We start from the raw sequence: 15,669 nt of genomic DNA on the forward strand, positions 1-15,669 counted from the left end.
ATATGTGCTTGATTTCACTTTGGATTCAGACAGTGATTTGCTGATTTGAGACGTGCTCCACTGGAGACTCCAGCGCAGTGATGATTAATGCTGAAATGTGCTTGATCTCACTTTGGATTCAGACAGTGATTTGCTGATTGTAGACTCCCTCCACCGGAGACTCCAGTGCAGTGGTGATTAATCCGTGTAAAATCCTGCTGAAATGTGGTTGATTTCACTAGGGATTCAGACAGTGATGATTAAACGGGACACCTGGCTTTTCTTTGACTTCAATATCAGGGGAGAGCGCGAACGCAGTCCCCCACTACCAGAAATTATGCAGTCGAGATTCCCACATTTGGGGAATTCGCAGTGGTCAGCACAGTCGCAGTGCAATGACTGAGCCTCGCCCTGGGTGAACCACCTTCTTGATCATGGTATCTCCCCTGCCAGGTAAGTATGAGTTGGTGGTGACAGAGGCAGGGACGGTATTCCCAGTCACAGCATTTGTGGTGACGGTTCGCAGATGGCACCGTCCTCACAGATCGGTGAAGTTAAAATCAGTGATTTGAGACTTGCAAAACAAAGGCACTATTGATGAGTAAGCATAAGTCACTTGCCAAAAGCCTCAGTCTTAAAAACTATGTGGAGGTGAGACTTGTTTTACTCAAAGCAGAAATCATTTCCAACACCACACCACTGATTCAGGTTACCATTTCTTTTATTTTCCACAATCTAAAGGGTGCACCGTTCCCGGAGGTGCTGCAATACCGGGTCGATGCTTGGAGTGAACGGAGCAAGCCCCTTTTTCATCTCCCAGAGCTAAAAATCGGCTTAATATGTAGTCCTCGTATAGAGGACATATCAGATATTAAACTGATAAGAACAGATACTACACTTGATCTTAGCCAAAAGGCCGAGAAGCGATAACACCAAACTGTTTGTTTGCAGACCCAACGTACCAGCACATATCTCAATTGTCGCGGTGCGGTTCTTTCAACTGGGCGTAGCAGTCGCTTGCTACTTAACAACCCACTCCCCACGCTGCCCCCGTCCTCAAAAAAGCTAAAATCATTGATTTGTTTACAAGCAAAAGTGTAAACTCCTGCTGAAATCTGGTTGATTTCACTGTTGTTTCAGACACTAGAGACTCCAGTGATGATTAATCACTGTAAAGTCCTGCTGAAAATCTTGTTGATTTCACAATGGATTCAGACAGAGATTTGAGACTTGCTGCAAGGCTCCACTAGTGACTCCAGTGATGATTCATCTCTGCAAAGTCCTGCTGAAAATCTTGTTGATTTCACAATGGATTCAGACAGAGATTTGAGACTTGCTGCAAGGCTCCACTAGTGACTCCAGTGATGATTCCTGCTGAAAATCTTGTTGATTTCACAATGAATTCAGACAGTGATTTGCTGATTTGAGACGTGCTCCACCGGAGACTCCAGTAAAGTGACCATTAATCCCTGTAAAATCCTGCTGAAATCTGGTTGATTTCACTTTGGATTCAGACAGTGATTTGAGACTTGCTGCACTAGTGACTCCAGTGATAAGTAAACACAACTTTGTTTGTGCTCCATTGTCAGGAGCCTCTGTCCAACTACTTTTCTTTTCACACAAGTACATGAGGCTCAGCCAATTGGCAGAGCCTGCCAAAAATATGGTCAACTCATTGTTGTTCCTCTCCACGGAAGTCTTTAGTAAAAGGCGAAAGACTTATGCGTATTGAAGAGAAACCAAAGTCAGTTGCGGAATCAGGTGGCAGGCAGCCTTATATCCCAGTCGCAACAGTGATCCCTCTTGTGGTTGGGACTGGTTGAGCTGCGGTTGTCCAATGCCAAACCCATTCCCCAGCACCAGCCATCAAAAACTCATTGATTTGTTTACAAGCAAAAGTGTAAAGTCCTGCTGAAATGTGCTTGATTTCACTTTGGATTCAGACAGTGATTTGCTGATTTGAGACGTGCTCCACTGGAGACTCCAGCGCAGTGATGATTAATGCTGAAATGTGCTTGATCTCACTTTGGATTCAGACAGTGATTTGCTGATTGTAGACTCCCTCCACCGGAGACTCCAGTGCAGTGGTGATTAATCCGTGTAAAATCCTGCTGAAATGTGGTTGATTTCACTAGGGATTCAGACAGTGATGATTAAACGGGACACCTGGCTTTTCTTTGACTTCAATATCAGGGGAGAGCGCGAACGCAGTCCCCCACTACCACAAATTATGCAGTCGAGATTCCCACATTTGGGGAATTCGCAGTGGTCAGCACAGTCGCAGTGCAATGACTGAGCCTCGCCCTGGGTGAACCACCTTCTTGATCATGGTATCTCCCCTGCCAGGTAAGTATGAGTTGGTGGTGACAGAGGCAGGGACGGTATTCCCAGTCACAGCATTTGTGGTGACGGTTCGCAGATGGCACCGTCCTCACAGATCGGTGAAGTTAAAATCAGTGATTTGAGACTTGCAAAACAAAGGCACTATTGATGAGTAAGCATAAGTCACTTGCCAAAAGCCTCAGTCTTAAAAACTATGTGGAGGTGAGACTTGTTTTACTCAAAGCAGAAATAATTTCCAACACCACACCACTGATTCAGGTTACCATTTCTTTTATTTTCCACAATTTAAAGGGTGCACCGTTCCCGGAGGTGCTGCAATACCGGGTCGATGCTTGGAGTGAACGGAGCAAGCCCCTTTTTCATCTCCCAGAGCTAAAAATCGGCTTAATATGTAGTCCTCTTATAGAGGACATATCAGATATTAAACTGATAAGAACAGATACTACACTTGATCTTAGCCAAAAGGCCGAGAAGCGATAACACCAAACTGTTTGTTTGCAGACCCAACGTACCAGCACATATCTCAATTGTCGCGGTGCGGTTCTTTCAACTGGGCGTAGCAGTCGCTTGCTACTTAACAACCCACTCCCCACGCTGCCCCCGTCCTCAAAAAAGCTAAAATCATTGATTTGTTTACAAGCAAAAGTGTAAACTCCTGCTGAAATCTGGTTGATTTCACTGTTGTTTCAGACACTAGAGACTCCAGTGATGATTAATCACTGTAAAGTCCTGCTGAAAATCTTGTTGATTTCACAATGGATTCAGACAGAGATTTGAGACTTGCTGCAAGGCTCCACTAGTGACTCCAGTGATGATTCATCTCTGCAAAGTCCTGCTGAAAATCTTGTTGATTTCACAATGGATTCAGACAGAGATTTGAGACTTGCTGCAAGGCTCCACTAGTGACTCCAGTGATGATTCCTGCTGAAAATCTTGTTGATTTCACAATGAATTCAGACAGTGATTTGCTGATTTGAGACGTGCTCCACCGGAGACTCCAGTAAAGTGACCATTAATCCCTGTAAAATCCTGCTGAAATCTGGTTGATTTCACTTTGGATTCAGACAGTGATTTGAGACTTGCTGCACTAGTGACTCCAGTGATAAGTAAACACAACTTTGTTTGTGCTCCATTGTCAGGAGCCTCTGTCCAACTACTTTTCTTTTCACACAAGTACATGAGGCTCAGCCAATTGGCAGAGCCTGCCAAAAATATGGTCAACTCATTGTTGTTCCTCTCCACGGAAGTCTTTAGTAAAAGGCGAAAGACTTATGCGTATTGAAGAGAAACCAAAGTCAGTTGCGGAATCAGGTGGCAGGCAGCCTTATATCCCAGTCGCAACAGTGATCCCTCTTGTGGTTGGGACTGGTTGAGCTGCGGTTGTCCAATGCCAAACCCATTCCCCAGCACCAGCCATCAAAAACTCATTGATTTGTTTACAAGCAAAAGTGTAAAGTCCTGCTGATATGTGCTTGATTTCACTTTGGATTCAGACAGTGATTTGCTGATTTGAGACGTGCTCCACTGGAGACTCCAGCGCAGTGATGATTAATGCTGAAATGTGCTTGATCTCACTTTGGATTCAGACAGTGATTTGCTGATTGTAGACTCCCTCCACCGGAGACTCCAGTGCAGTGGTGATTAATCCGTGTAAAATCCTGCTGAAATGTGGTTGATTTCACTAGGGATTCAGACAGTGATGATTAAACGGGACACCTGGCTTTTCTTTGACTTCAATATCAGGGGAGAGCGCGAACGCAGTCCCCCACTACCAGAAATTATGCAGTCGAGATTCCCACATTTGGGGAATTCGCAGTGGTCAGCACAGTCGCAGTGCAATGACTGAGCCTCGCCCTGGGTGAACCACCTTCTTGATCATGGTATCTCCCCTGCCAGGTAAGTATGAGTTGGTGGTGACAGAGGCAGGGACGGTATTCCCAGTCACAGCATTTGTGGTGACGGTTCGCAGATGGCACCGTCCTCACAGATCGGTGAAGTTAAAATCAGTGATTTGAGACTTGCAAAACAAAGGCACTATTGATGAGTAAGCATAAGTCACTTGCCAAAAGCCTCAGTCTTAAAAACTATGTGGAGGTGAGACTTGTTTTACTCAAAGCAGAAATCATTTCCAACACCACACCACTGATTCAGGTTACCATTTCTTTTATTTTCCACAATCTAAAGGGTGCACCGTTCCCGGAGGTGCTGCAATACCGGGTCGATGCTTGGAGTGAACGGAGCAAGCCCCTTTTTCATCTCCCAGAGCTAAAAATCGGCTTAATATGTAGTCCTCGTATAGAGGACATATCAGATATTAAACTGATAAGAACAGATACTACACTTGATCTTAGCCAAAAGGCCGAGAAGCGATAACACCAAACTGTTTGTTTGCAGACCCAACGTACCAGCACATATCTCAATTGTCGCGGTGCGGTTCTTTCAACTGGGCGTAGCAGTCGCTTGCTACTTAACAACCCACTCCCCACGCTGCCCCCGTCCTCAAAAAAGCTAAAATCATTGATTTGTTTACAAGCAAAAGTGTAAACTCCTGCTGAAATCTGGTTGATTTCACTGTTGTTTCAGACACTAGAGACTCCAGTGATGATTAATCACTGTAAAGTCCTGCTGAAAATCTTGTTGATTTCACAATGGATTCAGACAGAGATTTGAGACTTGCTGCAAGGCTCCACTAGTGACTCCAGTGATGATTCATCTCTGCAAAGTCCTGCTGAAAATCTTGTTGATTTCACAATGGATTCAGACAGAGATTTGAGACTTGCTGCAAGGCTCCACTAGTGACTCCAGTGATGATTCCTGCTGAAAATCTTGTTGATTTCACAATGAATTCAGACAGTGATTTGCTGATTTGAGACGTGCTCCACCGGAGACTCCAGTAAAGTGACCATTAATCCCTGTAAAATCCTGCTGAAATCTGGTTGATTTCACTTTGGATTCAGACAGTGATTTGAGACTTGCTGCACTAGTGACTCCAGTGATAAGTAAACACAACTTTGTTTGTGCTCCATTGTCAGGAGCCTCTGTCCAACTACTTTTCTTTTCACACAAGTACATGAGGCTCAGCCAATTGGCAGAGCCTGCCAAAAATATGGTCAACTCATTGTTGTTCCTCTCCACGGAAGTCTTTAGTAAAAGGCGAAAGACTTATGCGTATTGAAGAGAAACCAAAGTCAGTTGCGGAATCAGGTGGCAGGCAGCCTTATATCCCAGTCGCAACAGTGATCCCTCTTGTGGTTGGGACTGGTTGAGCTGCGGTTGTCCAATGCCAAACCCATTCCCCAGCACCAGCCATCAAAAACTCATTGATTTGTTTACAAGCAAAAGTGTAAAGTCCTGCTGAAATGTGCTTGATTTCACTTTGGATTCAGACAGTGATTTGCTGATTTGAGACGTGCTCCACTGGAGACTCCAGCGCAGTGATGATTAATGCTGAAATGTGCTTGATCTCACTTTGGATTCAGACAGTGATTTGCTGATTGTAGACTCCCTCCACCGGAGACTCCAGTGCAGTGGTGATTAATCCGTGTAAAATCCTGCTGAAATGTGGTTGATTTCACTAGGGATTCAGACAGTGATGATTAAACGGGACACCTGGCTTTTCTTTGACTTCAATATCAGGGGAGAGCGCGAACGCAGTCCCCCACTACCACAAATTATGCAGTCGAGATTCCCACATTTGGGGAATTCGCAGTGGTCAGCACAGTCGCAGTGCAATGACTGAGCCTCGCCCTGGGTGAACCACCTTCTTGATCATGGTATCTCCCCTGCCAGGTAAGTATGAGTTGGTGGTGACAGAGGCAGGGACGGTATTCCCAGTCACAGCATTTGTGGTGACGGTTCGCAGATGGCACCGTCCTCACAGATCGGTGAAGTTAAAATCAGTGATTTGAGACTTGCAAAACAAAGGCACTATTGATGAGTAAGCATAAGTCACTTGCCAAAAGCCTCAGTCTTAAAAACTATGTGGAGGTGAGACTTGTTTTACTCAAAGCAGAAATAATTTCCAACACCACACCACTGATTCAGGTTACCATTTCTTTTATTTTCCACAATTTAAAGGGTGCACCGTTCCCGGAGGTGCTGCAATACCGGGTCGATGCTTGGAGTGAACGGAGCAAGCCCCTTTTTCATCTCCCAGAGCTAAAAATCGGCTTAATATGTAGTCCTCTTATAGAGGACATATCAGATATTAAACTGATAAGAACAGATACTACACTTGATCTTAGCCAAAAGGCCGAGAAGCGATAACACCAAACTGTTTGTTTGCAGACCCAACGTACCAGCACATATCTCAATTGTCGCGGTGCGGTTCTTTCAACTGGGCGTAGCAGTCGCTTGCTACTTAACAACCCACTCCCCACGCTGCCCCCGTCCTCAAAAAAGCTAAAATCATTGATTTGTTTACAAGCAAAAGTGTAAACTCCTGCTGAAATCTGGTTGATTTCACTGTTGTTTCAGACACTAGAGACTCCAGTGATGATTAATCACTGTAAAGTCCTGCTGAAAATCTTGTTGATTTCACAATGGATTCAGACAGAGATTTGAGACTTGCTGCAAGGCTCCACTAGTGACTCCAGTGATGATTCATCTCTGCAAAGTCCTGCTGAAAATCTTGTTGATTTCACAATGGATTCAGACAGAGATTTGAGACTTGCTGCAAGGCTCCACTAGTGACTCCAGTGATGATTCCTGCTGAAAATCTTGTTGATTTCACAATGAATTCAGACAGTGATTTGCTGATTTGAGACGTGCTCCACCGGAGACTCCAGTAAAGTGACCATTAATCCCTGTAAAATCCTGCTGAAATCTGGTTGATTTCACTTTGGATTCAGACAGTGATTTGAGACTTGCTGCACTAGTGACTCCAGTGATAAGTAAACACAACTTTGTTTGTGCTCCATTGTCAGGAGCCTCTGTCCAACTACTTTTCTTTTCACACAAGTACATGAGGCTCAGCCAATTGGCAGAGCCTGCCAAAAATATGGTCAACTCATTGTTGTTCCTCTCCACGGAAGTCTTTAGTAAAAGGCGAAAGACTTATGCGTATTGAAGAGAAACCAAAGTCAGTTGCGGAATCAGGTGGCAGGCAGCCTTATATCCCAGTCGCAACAGTGATCCCTCTTGTGGTTGGGACTGGTTGAGCTGCGGTTGTCCAATGCCAAACCCATTCCCCAGCACCAGCCATCAAAAACTCATTGATTTGTTTACAAGCAAAAGTGTAAAGTCCTGCTGAAATGTGCTTGATTTCACTTTGGATTCAGACAGTGATTTGCTGATTTGAGACGTGCTCCACTGGAGACTCCAGCGCAGTGATGATTAATGCTGAAATGTGCTTGATCTCACTTTGGATTCAGACAGTGATTTGCTGATTGTAGACTCCCTCCACCGGAGACTCCAGTGCAGTGGTGATTAATCCGTGTAAAATCCTGCTGAAATGTGGTTGATTTCACTAGGGATTCAGACAGTGATGATTAAACGGGACACCTGGCTTTTCTTTGACTTCAATATCAGGGGAGAGCGCGAACGCAGTCCCCCACTACCACAAATTATGCAGTCGAGATTCCCACATTTGGGGAATTCGCAGTGGTCAGCACAGTCGCAGTGCAATGACTGAGCCTCGCCCTGGGTGAACCACCTTCTTGATCATGGTATCTCCCCTGCCAGGTAAGTATGAGTTGGTGGTGACAGAGGCAGGGACGGTATTCCCAGTCACAGCATTTGTGGTGACGGTTCGCAGATGGCACCGTCCTCACAGATCGGTGAAGTTAAAATCAGTGATTTGAGACTTGCAAAACAAAGGCACTATTGATGAGTAAGCATAAGTCACTTGCCAAAAGCCTCAGTCTTAAAAACTATGTGGAGGTGAGACTTGTTTTACTCAAAGCAGAAATCATTTCCAACACCACACCACTGATTCAGGTTACCATTTCTTTTATTTTCCACAATTTAAAGGGTGCACCGTTCCCGGAGGTGCTGCAATACCGGGTCGATGCTTGGAGTGAACGGAGCAAGCCCCTTTTTCATCTCCCAGAGCTAAAAATCGGCTTAATATGTAGTCCTCGTATAGAGGACATATCAGATATTAAACTGATAAGAACAGATACTACACTTGATCTTAGCCAAAAGGCCGAGAAGCGATAACACCAAACTGTTTGTTTGCAGACCCAACGTACCAGCACATATCTCAATTGTCGCGGTGCGGTTCTTTCAACTGGGCGTAGCAGTCGCTTGCTACTTAACAACCCACTCCCCACGCTGCCCCCGTCCTCAAAAAAGCTAAAATCATTGATTTGTTTACAAGCAAAAGTGTAAACTCCTGCTGAAATCTGGTTGATTTCACTGTTGTTTCAGACACTAGAGACTCCAGTGATGATTAATCACTGTAAAGTCCTGCTGAAAATCTTGTTGATTTCACAATGGATTCAGACAGAGATTTGAGACTTGCTGCAAGGCTCCACTAGTGACTCCAGTGATGATTCCTGCTGAAAATCTTGTTGATTTCACAATGAATTCAGACAGTGATTTGCTGATTTGAGACGTGCTCCACCGGAGACTCCAGTAAAGTGACCATTAATCCCTGTAAAATCCTGCTGAAATCTGGTTGATTTCACTTTGGATTCAGACAGTGATTTGAGACTTGCTGCACTAGTGACTCCAGTGATAAGTAAACACAACTTTGTTTGTGCTCCATTGTCAGGAGCCTCTGTCCAACTACTTTTCTTTTCACACAAGTACATGAGGCTCAGCCAATTGGCAGAGCCTGCCAAAAATATGGTCAACTCATTGTTGTTCCTCTCCACGGAAGTCTTTAGTAAAAGGCGAAAGACTTATGCGTATTGAAGAGAAACCAAAGTCAGTTGCGGAATCAGGTGGCAGGCAGCCTTATATCCCAGTCGCAACAGTGATCCCTCTTGTGGTTGGGACTGGTTGAGCTGCGGTTGTCCAATGCCAAACCCATTCCCCAGCACCAGCCATCAAAAACTCATTGATTTGTTTACAAGCAAAAGTGTAAAGTCCTGCTGAAATGTGCTTGATTTCACTTTGGATTCAGACAGTGATTTGCTGATTTGAGACGTGCTCCACTGGAGACTCCAGCGCAGTGATGATTAATGCTGAAATCTGGTTGATTTCACTTTGGATTCAGACAGTGATTTGCTGATTGTAGACTCCCTCCACCGGAGACTCCAGTGCAGTGGTGATTAATCCGTGTAAAATCCTGCTGAAATGTGGTTGATTTCACTAGGGATTCAGACAGTGATGATTAAACGGGACACCTGGTTTTTCTTTGACTTCAATATCAGGGGAGAGCGCGAACGCAGTCCCCCACTACCACAAATTATGCAGTCGAGATTCCCACATTTGGGGAATTCGCAGTGGTCAGCACAGTCGCAGTGCAATGACTGAGCCTCGCCCTGGGTGAACCACCTTCTTGATCATGGTATCTCCCCTGCCAGGTAAGTATGAGTTGGTGGTGACAGAGGCAGGGACGGTATTCCCAGTCACAGCATTTGTGGTGACGGTTCGCAGATGGCACCGTCCTCACAGATCGGTGAAGTTAAAATCAGGGATTTGAGACTTGCAAAACAAAGGCACTATTGATGAGTAAGCATAAGTCACTTGCCAAAAGCCTCAGTCTTAAAAACTATGTGGAGGTGAGACTTGTTTTACTCAAAGCAGAAATCATTTCCAACACCACACCACTGATTCAGGTTACCATTTCTTTTATTTTCCACAATTTAAAGGGTGCACCGTTCCCGGAGGTGCTGCAATACCGGGTCGATGCTTGGAGTGAACGGAGCAAGCCCCTTTTTCATCTCCCAGAGCTAAAAATCGGCTTAATATGTAGTCCTCGTATAGAGGACATATCAGATATTAAACTGATAAGAACAGATACTACACTTGATCTTAGCCAAAAGGCCGAGAAGCGATAACACCAAACTGTTTGTTTGCAGACCCAACGTACCAGCACATATCTCAATTGTCGCGGTGCGGTTCTTTCAACTGGGCGTAGCAGTCGCTTGCTACTTAACAACCCACTCCCCACGCTGCCCCCGTCCTCAAAAAAGCTAAAATCATTGATTTGTTTACAAGCAAAAGTGTAAACTCCTGCTGAAATCTGATTGATTTCACTGTTGTTTCAGACACTAGAGACTCCAGTGATGATTAATCACTGTAAAGTCCTGCTGAAAATCTTGTTGATTTCACAATGGATTCAGACAGAGATTTGAGACTTGCTGCAAGGCTCCACTAGTGACTCCAGTGATGATTCATCTCTGCAAAGTCCTGCTGAAAATCTTGTTGATTTCACAATGGATTCAGACAGAGATTTGAGACTTGCTGCAAGGCTCCACTAGTGACTCCAGTGATGATTCCTGCTGAAAATCTTGTTGATTTCACAATGAATTCAGACAGTGATTTGCTGATTTGAGACGTGCTCCACCGGAGACTCCAGTAAAGTGACCATTAATCCCTGTAAAATCCTGCTGAAATCTGGTTGATTTCACTTTGGATTCAGACAGTGATTTGAGACTTGCTGCACTAGTGACTCCAGTGATAAGTAAACACAACTTTGTTTGTGCTCCATTGTCAGGAGCCTCTGTCCAACTACTTTTCTTTTCACACAAGTACATGAGGCTCAGCCAATTGGCAGAGCCTGCCAAAAATATGGTCAACTCATTGTTGTTCCTCTCCACGGAAGTCTTTAGTAAAAGGCGAAAGACTTATGCGTATTGAAGAGAAACCAAAGTCAGTTGCGGAATCAGGTGGCAGGCAGCCTTATATCCCAGTCGCAACAGTGATCCCTCTTGTGGTTGGGACTGGTTGAGCTGCGGTTGTCCAATGCCAAACCCATTCCCCAGCACCAGCCATCAAAAACTCATTGATTTGTTTACAAGCAAAAGTGTAAAGTCCTGCTGAAATGTGCTTGATTTCACTTTGGATTCAGACAGTGATTTGCTGATTTGAGACGTGCTCCACTGGAGACTCCAGCGCAGTGATGATTAATGCTGAAATGTGCTTGATCTCACTTTGGATTCAGACAGTGATTTGCTGATTGTAGACTCCCTCCACCGGAGACTCCAGTGCAGTGGTGATTAATCCGTGTAAAATCCTGCTGAAATGTGGTTGATTTCACTAGGGATTCAGACAGTGATGATTAAACGGGACACCTGGTTTTTCTTTGACTTCAATATCAGGGGAGAGCGCGAACGCAGTCCCCCACTACCACAAATTATGCAGTCGAGATTCCCACATTTGGGGAATTCGCAGTGGTCAGCACAGTCGCAGTGCAATGACTGAGCCTCGCCCTGGGTGAACCACCTTCTTGATCATGGTATCTCCCCTGCCAGGTAAGTATGAGTTGGTGGTGACAGAGGCAGGGACGGTATTCCCAGTCACAGCATTTGTGGTGACGGTTCGCAGATGGCACCGTCCTCACAGATCGGTGAAGTTAAAATCAGTGATTTGAGACTTGCAAAACAAAGGCACTATTGATGAGTAAGCATAAGTCACTTGCCAAAAGCCTCAGTCTTAAAAACTATGTGGAGGTGAGACTTGTTTTACTCAAAGCAGAAATCATTTCCAACACCACACCACTGATTCAGGTTACCATTTCTTTTATTTTCCACAATCTAAAGGGTGCACCGTTCCCGGAGGTGCTGCAATACCGGGTCGATGCTTGGAGTGAACGGAGCAAGCCCCTTTTTCATCTCCCAGAGCTAAAAATCGGCTTAATATGTAGTCCTCGTATAGAGGACATATCAGATATTAAACTGATAAGAACAGATACTACACTTGATCTTAGCCAAAAGGCCGAGAAGCGATAACACCAAACTGTTTGTTTGCAGACCCAACGTACCAGCACATATCTCAATTGTCGCGGTGCGGTTCTTTCAACTGGGCGTAGCAGTCGCTTGCTACTTAACAACCCACTCCCCACGCTGCCCCCGTCCTCAAAAAAGCTAAAATCATTGATTTGTTTACAAGCAAAAGTGTAAACTCCTGCTGAAATCTGGTTGATTTCACTGTTGTTTCAGACACTAGAGACTCCAGTGATGATTAATCACTGTAAAGTCCTGCTGAAAATCTTGTTGATTTCACAATGGATTCAGACAGAGATTTGAGACTTGCTGCAAGGCTCCACTAGTGACTCCAGTGATGATTCATCTCTGCAAAGTCCTGCTGAAAATCTTGTTGATTTCACAATGGATTCAGACAGAGATTTGAGACTTGCTGCAAGGCTCCACTAGTGACTCCAGTGATGATTCCTGCTGAAAATCTTGTTGATTTCACAATGAATTCAGACAGTGATTTGCTGATTTGAGACGTGCTCCACCGGAGACTCCAGTAAAGTGACCATTAATCCCTGTAAAATCCTGCTGAAATCTGGTTGATTTCACTTTGGATTCAGACAGTGATTTGAGACTTGCTGCACTAGTGACTCCAGTGATAAGTAAACACAACTTTGTTTGTGCTCCATTGTCAGGAGCCTCTGTCCAACTACTTTTCTTTTCACACAAGTACATGAGGCTCAGCCAATTGGCAGAGCCTGCCAAAAATATGGTCAACTCATTGTTGTTCCTCTCCACGGAAGTCTTTAGTAAAAGGCGAAAGACTTATGCGTATTGAAGAGAAACCAAAGTCAGTTGCGGAATCAGGTGGCAGGCAGCCTTATATCCCAGTCGCAACAGTGATCCCTCTTGTGGTTGGGACTGGTTGAGCTGCGGTTGTCCAATGCCAAACCCATTCCCCAGCACCAGCCATCAAAAACTCATTGATTTGTTTACAAGCAAAAGTGTAAAGTCCTGCTGAAATGTGCTTGATTTCACTTTGGATTCAGACAGTGATTTGCTGATTTGAGACGTGCTCCACTGGAGACTCCAGCGCAGTGATGATTAATGCTGAAATGTGCTTGATCTCACTTTGGATTCAGACAGTGATTTGCTGATTGTAGACTCCCTCCACCGGAGACTCCAGTGCAGTGGTGATTAATCCGTGTAAAATCCTGCTGAAATGTGGTTGATTTCACTAGGGATTCAGACAGTGATGATTAAACGGGACACCTGGCTTTTCTTTGACTTCAATATCAGGGGAGAGCGCGAACGCAGTCCCCCACTACCACAAATTATGCAGTCGAGATTCCCACATTTGGGGAATTCGCAGTGGTCAGCACAGTCGCAGTGCAATGACTGAGCCTCGCCCTGGGTGAACCACCTTCTTGATCATGGTATCTCCCCTGCCAGGTAAGTATGAGTTGGTGGTGACAGAGGCAGGGACGGTATTCCCAGTCACAGCATTTGTGGTGACGGTTCGCAGATGGCACCGTCCTCACAGATCGGTGAAGTTAAAATCAGGGATTTGAGACTTGCAAAACAAAGGCACTATTGATGAGTAAGCATAAGTCACTTGCCAAAAGCCTCAGTCTTAAAAACTATGTGGAGGTGAGACTTGTTTTACTCAAAGCAGAAATAATTTCCAACACCACACCACTGATTCAGGTTACCATTTCTTTTATTTTCCACAATTTAAAGGGTGCACCGTTCCCGGAGGTGCTGCAATACCGGGTCGATGCTTGGAGTGAACGGAGCAAGCCCCTTTTTCATCTCCCAGAGCTAAAAATCGGCTTAATATGTAGTCCTCGTATAGAGGACATATCAGATATTAAACTGATAAGAACAGATACTACACTTGATCTTAGCCAAAAGGCCGAGAAGCGATAACACCAAACTGTTTGTTTGCAGACCCAACGTACCAGCACATATCTCAATTGTCGCGGTGCGGTTCTTTCAACTGGGCGTAGCAGTCGCTTGCTACTTAACAACCCACTCCCCACGCTGCCCCCGTCCTCAAAAAAGCTAAAATCATTGATTTGTTTACAAGCAAAAGTGTAAACTCCTGCTGAAATCTGGTTGATTTCACTGTTGTTTCAGACACTAGAGACTCCAGTGATGATTAATCACTGTAAAGTCCTGCTGAAAATCTTGTTGATTTCACAATGGATTCAGACAGAGATTTGAGACTTGCTGCAAGGCTCCACTAGTGACTCCAGTGATGATTCATCTCTGCAAAGTCCTGCTGAAAATCTTGTTGATTTCACAATGGATTCAGACAGAGATTTGAGACTTGCTGCAAGGCTCCACTAGTGACTCCAGTGATGATTCCTGCTGAAAATCTTGTTGATTTCACAATGAATTCAGACAGTGATTTGCTGATTTGAGACGTGCTCCACCGGAGACTCCAGTAAAGTGACCATTAATCCCTGTAAAATCCTGCTGAAATCTGGTTGATTTCACTTTGGATTCAGACAGTGATTTGAGACTTGCTGCACTAGTGACTCCAGTGATAAGTAAACACAACTTTGTTTGTGCTCCATTGTCAGGAGCCTCTGTCCAACTACTTTTCTTTTCACACAAGTACATGAGGCTCAGCCAATTGGCAGAGCCTGCCAAAAATATGGTCAACTCATTGTTGTTCCTCTCCACGGAAGTCTTTAGTAAAAGGCGAAAGACTTATGCGTATTGAAGAGAAACCAAAGTCAGTTGCGGAATCAGGTGGCAGGCAGCCTTATATCCCAGTCGCAACAGTGATCCCTCTTGTGGTTGGGACTGGTTGAGCTGCGGTTGTCCAATGCCAAACCCATTCCCCAGCACCAGCCATCAAAAACTCATTGATTTGTTTACAAGCAAAAGTGTAAAGTCCTGCTGATATGTGCTTGATTTCACTTTGGATTCAGACAGTGATTTGCTGATTTGAGACGTGCTCCACTGGAGACTCCAGCGCAGTGATGATTAATGCTGAAATGTGCTTGATCTCACTTTGGATTCAGACAGTGATTTGCTGATTGTAGACTCCCTCCACCGGAGACTCCAGTGCAGTGGTGATTAATCCGTGTAAAATCCTGCTGAAATGTGGTTGATTTCACTAGGGATTCAGACAGTGATGATTAAACGGGACACCTGGCTTTTCTTTGACTTCAATATCAGGGGAGAGCGCGAACGCAGTCCCCCACTACCAGAAATTATGCAGTCGAGATTCCCACATTTGGGGAATTCGCAGTGGTCAGCACAGTCGCAGTGCAATGACTGAGCCTCGCCCTGGGTGAACCACCTTCTTGATCATGGTATCTCCCCTGCCAGGTAAGTATGAGTTGGTGGTGACAGAGGCAGGGACGGTATTCCCAGTCACAGCATTTGTGGTGACGGTTCGCAGATGGCACCGTCCTCACAGATCGGTGAAGTTAAAATCAGTGATTTGAGACTTGCAAAACAAAGGCACTATTGATGAGTAAGCATAAGTCACTTGCCAAAAGCCTCAGTCTTAAAAACTATGTGG

General features: G+C 44.9%; 25 non-coding genes across 25 annotated transcripts; all 25 read right to left on the bottom strand.

Annotated features, from left to right (window-relative positions):
- Positions 1 to 276: 276 nt before the first annotated feature.
- LOC144386456 (U1 spliceosomal RNA) lies at positions 277 to 440 on the bottom strand. Its single transcript, XR_013452172.1, has one exon. It is a non-coding gene; the product is annotated as a U1 spliceosomal RNA (small nuclear RNA).
- A 276-nt stretch (positions 441 to 716) lies between these two features.
- Positions 717 to 907, bottom strand: LOC144386499 (U2 spliceosomal RNA). Its single transcript, XR_013452215.1, has one exon. It is a non-coding gene; the product is annotated as a U2 spliceosomal RNA (small nuclear RNA).
- Positions 908 to 1,612: 705 nt separating this feature from the next.
- Positions 1,613 to 1,727, bottom strand: LOC144386640 (U5 spliceosomal RNA). The gene has a single exon (XR_013452353.1). It is a non-coding gene; the product is annotated as a U5 spliceosomal RNA (small nuclear RNA).
- A 442-nt stretch (positions 1,728 to 2,169) lies between these two features.
- On the bottom strand, positions 2,170 to 2,333 carry LOC144386481 (U1 spliceosomal RNA). Its single transcript, XR_013452197.1, has one exon. It is a non-coding gene; the product is annotated as a U1 spliceosomal RNA (small nuclear RNA).
- Positions 2,334 to 2,609: 276 nt separating this feature from the next.
- LOC144386479 (U2 spliceosomal RNA) lies at positions 2,610 to 2,800 on the bottom strand. Its single transcript, XR_013452195.1, has one exon. It is a non-coding gene; the product is annotated as a U2 spliceosomal RNA (small nuclear RNA).
- A 705-nt stretch (positions 2,801 to 3,505) lies between these two features.
- Positions 3,506 to 3,620, bottom strand: LOC144386642 (U5 spliceosomal RNA). Its single transcript, XR_013452355.1, has one exon. It is a non-coding gene; the product is annotated as a U5 spliceosomal RNA (small nuclear RNA).
- Positions 3,621 to 4,062: 442 nt separating this feature from the next.
- On the bottom strand, positions 4,063 to 4,226 carry LOC144386457 (U1 spliceosomal RNA). The gene has a single exon (XR_013452173.1). It is a non-coding gene; the product is annotated as a U1 spliceosomal RNA (small nuclear RNA).
- A 276-nt stretch (positions 4,227 to 4,502) lies between these two features.
- On the bottom strand, positions 4,503 to 4,693 carry LOC144386500 (U2 spliceosomal RNA). The gene has a single exon (XR_013452216.1). It is a non-coding gene; the product is annotated as a U2 spliceosomal RNA (small nuclear RNA).
- A 705-nt stretch (positions 4,694 to 5,398) lies between these two features.
- On the bottom strand, positions 5,399 to 5,513 carry LOC144386643 (U5 spliceosomal RNA). Its single transcript, XR_013452356.1, has one exon. It is a non-coding gene; the product is annotated as a U5 spliceosomal RNA (small nuclear RNA).
- Positions 5,514 to 5,955: 442 nt separating this feature from the next.
- LOC144386492 (U1 spliceosomal RNA) lies at positions 5,956 to 6,119 on the bottom strand. The gene has a single exon (XR_013452208.1). It is a non-coding gene; the product is annotated as a U1 spliceosomal RNA (small nuclear RNA).
- A 276-nt stretch (positions 6,120 to 6,395) lies between these two features.
- Positions 6,396 to 6,586, bottom strand: LOC144386480 (U2 spliceosomal RNA). Its single transcript, XR_013452196.1, has one exon. It is a non-coding gene; the product is annotated as a U2 spliceosomal RNA (small nuclear RNA).
- A 705-nt stretch (positions 6,587 to 7,291) lies between these two features.
- On the bottom strand, positions 7,292 to 7,406 carry LOC144386644 (U5 spliceosomal RNA). The gene has a single exon (XR_013452357.1). It is a non-coding gene; the product is annotated as a U5 spliceosomal RNA (small nuclear RNA).
- A 442-nt stretch (positions 7,407 to 7,848) lies between these two features.
- LOC144386503 (U1 spliceosomal RNA) lies at positions 7,849 to 8,012 on the bottom strand. Its single transcript, XR_013452219.1, has one exon. It is a non-coding gene; the product is annotated as a U1 spliceosomal RNA (small nuclear RNA).
- A 276-nt stretch (positions 8,013 to 8,288) lies between these two features.
- LOC144386501 (U2 spliceosomal RNA) lies at positions 8,289 to 8,479 on the bottom strand. The gene has a single exon (XR_013452217.1). It is a non-coding gene; the product is annotated as a U2 spliceosomal RNA (small nuclear RNA).
- A 602-nt stretch (positions 8,480 to 9,081) lies between these two features.
- On the bottom strand, positions 9,082 to 9,196 carry LOC144386645 (U5 spliceosomal RNA). The gene has a single exon (XR_013452358.1). It is a non-coding gene; the product is annotated as a U5 spliceosomal RNA (small nuclear RNA).
- A 442-nt stretch (positions 9,197 to 9,638) lies between these two features.
- LOC144386514 (U1 spliceosomal RNA) lies at positions 9,639 to 9,802 on the bottom strand. Its single transcript, XR_013452230.1, has one exon. It is a non-coding gene; the product is annotated as a U1 spliceosomal RNA (small nuclear RNA).
- A 276-nt stretch (positions 9,803 to 10,078) lies between these two features.
- LOC144386502 (U2 spliceosomal RNA) lies at positions 10,079 to 10,269 on the bottom strand. The gene has a single exon (XR_013452218.1). It is a non-coding gene; the product is annotated as a U2 spliceosomal RNA (small nuclear RNA).
- A 705-nt stretch (positions 10,270 to 10,974) lies between these two features.
- Positions 10,975 to 11,089, bottom strand: LOC144386646 (U5 spliceosomal RNA). Its single transcript, XR_013452359.1, has one exon. It is a non-coding gene; the product is annotated as a U5 spliceosomal RNA (small nuclear RNA).
- Positions 11,090 to 11,531: 442 nt separating this feature from the next.
- Positions 11,532 to 11,695, bottom strand: LOC144386526 (U1 spliceosomal RNA). The gene has a single exon (XR_013452242.1). It is a non-coding gene; the product is annotated as a U1 spliceosomal RNA (small nuclear RNA).
- Positions 11,696 to 11,971: 276 nt separating this feature from the next.
- On the bottom strand, positions 11,972 to 12,162 carry LOC144386504 (U2 spliceosomal RNA). Its single transcript, XR_013452220.1, has one exon. It is a non-coding gene; the product is annotated as a U2 spliceosomal RNA (small nuclear RNA).
- A 705-nt stretch (positions 12,163 to 12,867) lies between these two features.
- On the bottom strand, positions 12,868 to 12,982 carry LOC144386647 (U5 spliceosomal RNA). Its single transcript, XR_013452360.1, has one exon. It is a non-coding gene; the product is annotated as a U5 spliceosomal RNA (small nuclear RNA).
- Positions 12,983 to 13,424: 442 nt separating this feature from the next.
- LOC144386537 (U1 spliceosomal RNA) lies at positions 13,425 to 13,588 on the bottom strand. Its single transcript, XR_013452253.1, has one exon. It is a non-coding gene; the product is annotated as a U1 spliceosomal RNA (small nuclear RNA).
- Positions 13,589 to 13,864: 276 nt separating this feature from the next.
- Positions 13,865 to 14,055, bottom strand: LOC144386505 (U2 spliceosomal RNA). The gene has a single exon (XR_013452221.1). It is a non-coding gene; the product is annotated as a U2 spliceosomal RNA (small nuclear RNA).
- Positions 14,056 to 14,760: 705 nt separating this feature from the next.
- On the bottom strand, positions 14,761 to 14,875 carry LOC144386648 (U5 spliceosomal RNA). The gene has a single exon (XR_013452361.1). It is a non-coding gene; the product is annotated as a U5 spliceosomal RNA (small nuclear RNA).
- Positions 14,876 to 15,317: 442 nt separating this feature from the next.
- Positions 15,318 to 15,481, bottom strand: LOC144386458 (U1 spliceosomal RNA). The gene has a single exon (XR_013452174.1). It is a non-coding gene; the product is annotated as a U1 spliceosomal RNA (small nuclear RNA).
- Between the last annotated feature and the right edge of the window lie 188 nt (positions 15,482 to 15,669).

The sequence above is a fragment of the Gasterosteus aculeatus genome, chromosome 13, assembly GCF_964276395.1.
Source record: "Gasterosteus aculeatus chromosome 13, fGasAcu3.hap1.1, whole genome shotgun sequence".
NCBI lineage: Eukaryota > Metazoa > Chordata > Actinopteri > Perciformes > Gasterosteidae > Gasterosteus > Gasterosteus aculeatus.